The following is a 5104-nucleotide window of genomic DNA, read 5'->3' on the forward strand; positions in this document are numbered from 1 at the left end:
AAACTCTATGTTGGTGTTTTTTTAATTTCAACACTAAATAATTCATTCCACTCTCTCCTTGCTTGCACAGTTTTTGAAGAGAAGCCATATGTGATTCTTATTCTTGTTCTTTCACAGGTAAGGTGTTTCATTCTGTGGCTTCTTTCAAAATTTTCTCTTTGTCTTTGATTTTCTGCAGTTTGAATATATGCCTATGTATAGATTTTTCAGTATTTATTCTTCTTAGTGTTTTCTGAGCATCCTGGTTCTATGGTTTAGTGCCTGTCATTAATTTTGGAAAATTCTCAGTCATTATTACTTCAAATATTTCTTCTGTTTTTTATCTCTTTTTTCCTTCTGGTAGTCCCATTACATGTATATTACACCTTTTATAATTGTCTTATAGTGCTTCGGCTGTTCCATCTTTTTAATTTTTTTATCTTTGCATTTCAGTTTGGGAATTTTTTTTAAGATTTTATTTATTTATTTGACACAGAGAGAGAGAGAGAGCCAGTGAGAGAGGGAACACAAGCAGGGGGAGTGGGAGAGGAAGAAACAGGCTCCCAGCAGAGGAGCCCGATGGGGGGCTCAATCATAGGACCCTGGGATCAGGCCCTGAGCCGAAGACAGACACTTAATGACTGAGCCACCCAGGCGCCCCTCAGTTTGGGAATTTCTATTGACATTTCTTCAAGTTCACTGATTCTTTCCTTGGCCATGTGTGGTCTCTTGATGAGCCCCTCAAAGGCATTTTTCATTTCCGTTAGTGATTTTTATTTATAGAATTCATTTTAATTATTTCTTAGGATTCCCATCTCTCTGCTTACATTACCCATCTGTTCTGCGTGATATCTACTTTTTCTGTTAGAGATCTAAGCATATTAATCATAGTTGGTTTAAATTTCTGGTCTGATTAATTCCATCTCTGCCATACCTGATTGTGTTTCTAACGCTTGCTCTGTCTTTTCAAACTGTGCTTGTAGTCTTTCAGTAAGGCTTGTAACTTTTGGTGAAAACTAGACGGGATGTACTAAGAAAAAGGAAAGAAGTAAAAGTATGTATTAAGTAAATAGACCTTTAGTGTGAGGTTTTATGTTTGTTTCCCTGGGCTGTTTATTGTTTACTCTCACCATAGGTTTCACAGGCTAAAATTGCTCCTGGTATCCTTGTTTTTGTCTCCCCTGTAGGTTCATGCTTGGGTTTCCATAACGTCTTCTTACGTAAGGTCAGACACATGGTAGTCCTGCTCTTGTATTCCCCTGATATTATACAAGAGCATTACTGATGTGGTGGTGAGGTGTAGGAGAGGGAGACGGCTATGGTTTTATGATTAGGTCTCAGTCTTTTAACGAGCCTGAGCCCTGGACTGTGATATTTACAAGTGCTTCTCAGTTGTCTCCCCCCCACCCCACCCTGCAACTTGCATGGAATAGGATGGCCTGAGGGGGCTGGAGTTGGGTGTTCTCCCTCCTCCAAGTTGGTTAGGCCCCAGTAGGTTAGTAGTTTCTCTTGAGAGCAGACCTTATAAAGGACAGAATGCTCTGGCATATTTTAAAATGGTTACTTCTCCCCTCCTCCTACCAGAACCCCAAGGGTATTTTTCTCCGATCTTCACTGTGAGAACCTTATAGGGCTCGTGGAAAGAAAACTCACAAAAAGGGGGACCTCTTCCAAATCCTGAGTTACCCCAGGAGTTTTTTAACTCTCAGACTTGTCCAAGTCTCAGACTGGACTAGCAATTCATCAACTAAAGTTTGGCTTTTCCTACACCAATAACTGGTTCCCACCGAGATTTCTGTTTCTAAGCTACTGCTCGAGTAAGCTGTGATCCTCTCCCGGTAAGCTGTGATTCTATCTGCCTGTCTGTCTCTCCAATTTGTGAGGCAGCTGATTGCCCTGTGACTTTAGTTTTCTAATCCATCTAAGGACAGTTGTTGATTTTCCGTTTGTTTAGCTTTTTCTTTGTCACGAACACAGGAGTGACAACTTCCAAATGTACTGGATCAGAATCTTTTCTTACTTTTTTATCACCTGAATCCTGTCCTCTGGCAGAGCCTTTTCTCAGGGAGTCATTCTGATATTGGAGACTACCTAGTGCTTTTGTAACCCCAAATAGACAAACTGCTTTTGCATCTGTAGTGTGGCTTTGGGCCTTGGGTGCCCACCTCTTCCTATCCTCACCCTAAAGGGCTAGCCCAGAGAGGTGATTCTCATGGAGGTTGCCAAAGCAAGCCTACTTGCCCTTGTTTTGTTGTATGCCCTTAAAAACTTAGTAACATGCATTTTTGATGACTCACAACTCAGTCATCAATAATTCAGATCAGCCCATCTCACTATTAGTCTGAATTTGAGAAATGTCATTTACCTCCTATTTATAGAGTATCTTTACTTAGGGATCCCCAGGAACAAGTGAGGACAGTGTATATATGGTAGTTCTTTGTCCTGCTTAAGACCCATTATCCAAACCAGGCACTTAATTTTTTTTTATTTTTTATTTTTTAGTTTATCTCTTTAAGATCGGCATAATTTTTGCTGACTGGTTTTATTCCCTCCTCTACTATGATGGGTCATTATCATTGAGTTGAAACTGGGGGTAGGAGACAAAAGAGTGTTCCATGGAGTAACTTAGTGTTACTTCCTGCGTTTTATCGTTCTGATAATCACCTGTCCAAATTGCTCCAGGGAGTAGAAAAATATGAAACAGTTTAATAAACTATATACCTCAAATCTTACTTCGTAATCGGGAAAATGGAAATTAGCATCATGAGGCACTATCTTACATCATCAGCGAGGGAGGGTATAGGTGCCGGCAGGGAAGGGAAGCAGCACTGTTTGCTCACACAACCCTTTCGTATGACAGTTGAGGGATGTCTATTAATATGGAAGCGGTGTACAATACCTCCTTGGGGCCAGTGATTCTGCTTGTTACACATGTGTGTGGGAGACTTAGAACATTCATCACAATACCGTTTGTGACAAGTTGAAAAATGGGTAGACAACTTGTGGAGAATGTTACATGGACTTTTTGTCAGCAGTGGCAGTAGGTGAGCTAGAACTCCTTGTACCAACATGGGTAAATCTCAAAGAGTAAAGAAGTTCAAAAAGCAGGGCGCCTGGGTGGCTCAGTCCTTAAGCATCTGCCTTTGGCTCAGGTCATGATCCCAGCGTTCTGGGATGGAGCCCTGTGTCGGGCTCCCTGCTCAGCGGGAAGCCTGCTTCTCCCTCTCCCACTCCCCCTGCTTGTGTTCGTTTTCTCGCTGCGTCTCTCTCTGTCAAATAAATAAATAAAATCTTAAAAAAAAAGTTCAAAAGGCAAGTTGCATGCACCATATACAAAAATTAATTCAAAATCTATTAAAGACCTAAATATAAGACCTGGAATTATAAAACTCCTAGAAGAAAACAGGAAGGAAGCTCAATGACATTGGATTTAATAAGGATTTCTTGGATATAACACCAAAAGAACAGGCAACAAAAGCAAAAATAGACAAATGATGTGGGACCACATCAAACTTAAAATTTTCGGTGAACAACAGCAACGAAAAGAATCAAGAGTGAAAAGGCAATCATATAGAGAAAATATATGCAAACCATTTATCTGAAAAAAGTTAATATTCAGAATATAAAAAGGACTCTGAAAACTCAATAACAAAAACCAAATAACCCAATATGAAAATGGGCAAAGAATTTGAACAGACAGTTCTCCAAAGGTGTACAATGTCTAACAAGCACATGAAAAGATGTTCAACATCACTCATCCTCAGGGAAATGCAAACCAAAACCACAGTGAAATATCACCTCACACACATTAGGATGACCACTACCCAAAACACAGATAATAACAAGTGTTAGCTAGAATGAGGAGAAATTGGAAAGTTTGTGCATTGTTGGTGATAATGTAAAATGGTGCAGCCACCAGGGAAAACAGGTAGGAGTTTCCTGAAAAAGGTCAAAATAGAATTATCATATGATCCTACAATTCCACTGCTGGGCATGTATACAAAAAAAAAAAATTAAAACAGGATCTCAAAAAGATGTTTGCATACCCATGTTCGTGGCAGTAGTGTTCATGACAGCCAAGAGGTGGAGGCGACTTAATGTCTATGAATGGTACTTGCTTCAGCAGCACATATACTAAAAATTGGAATGATACAGAGAAGATTAGCGTGGCCCTGGCAAGGATGACACGCAAACACATGTGTTTCATGTGTTTTTTTTTTTGCTACAATTTTTCTTAAAAAGCAAGTTGCAAAATCATATGTACAGTAGAAAATCATGTGATATATATATATATATGTGAATGTTACTCAGCCATTAAAAAAAGAAATCTTGCCATTTGCAAGGACACGATGGAGCTAGAGTGTATTATGCTAAATGAAATAAGTTAGAGAATTACAAATACCATTATGATCTCACTCATATGTGGAATTTTAGAAACAAAACAAATGAACATATGGGAAGGGGTAAAAGGAAAAAGGAGGGAATGAAACAAACCGTAAGAGACTTTGAACGATGGAGAGGGTTGATGGAAACAGGTGGGTGGGGGATGGGCTGGATGGGGGATGGGTATTAAAGAGGGCACTTGTTGGGGCACCTAGGTGGCTCAGTTGGTTAAGCATCTGCCTTCAGCTCAGGTCATGATCTCAGGGTCTTGGGTTCAAGCCCCGCATCTGGCTCGCTGCTCAGCAGGGAGTCTGCTTCTCTTTTTCTCTCCCTCTGCCCCTCCCCCTGGCTTGTGCTCTCTCTCTCTGTCTCAAATAAATAAATAAAATCTTTTTTTAAAAAAGAAAAAGAGGGCACTTGTTGTGATAAGCACTGGGTGTCAAATGTGAATGATGAATCACTGAATTCTATTCCAGAAACCAATATTGCACTGAATGTAGGCTAGATAAAATTTAATTTAAAGATTAATTAATTAATTAAATTTATCAAAGAAAAAATTAAGAAAGTTTAAAAACAAAAGAATATCATATACAGTTATATATATATGTATATATATGTATATATATTAAAGCAAGCATGAGAAAGGTAAACACAAACTGATGTAACAAAGACCTCTGGAGAGAGAATTACAGAGTAGGTCAGGTTTCTAGTGGAACATAATGTTTTATTTTTATTTATTTTT

At 39.1% G+C, this 5104-nt stretch overlaps 1 non-coding gene across 1 annotated transcript; it reads left to right on the plus strand.

The window, feature by feature from the left end:
• The first annotated feature begins 4089 nt into the window (after positions 1-4089).
• On the plus strand, positions 4090-4195 carry LOC123783160 (U6 spliceosomal RNA). The gene has a single exon (XR_006777142.1). It is a non-coding gene; the product is annotated as a U6 spliceosomal RNA (small nuclear RNA).
• Positions 4196-5104: the final 909 nt, after the last annotated feature.

The sequence above is a fragment of the Ursus americanus genome, chromosome 6 (genome assembly GCF_024610735.1).
Source record: "Ursus americanus isolate L20-20 chromosome 6, mUrsAme1.1.p, whole genome shotgun sequence".
NCBI classification, from domain to species: Eukaryota; Metazoa; Chordata; class Mammalia; order Carnivora; family Ursidae; genus Ursus; species Ursus americanus.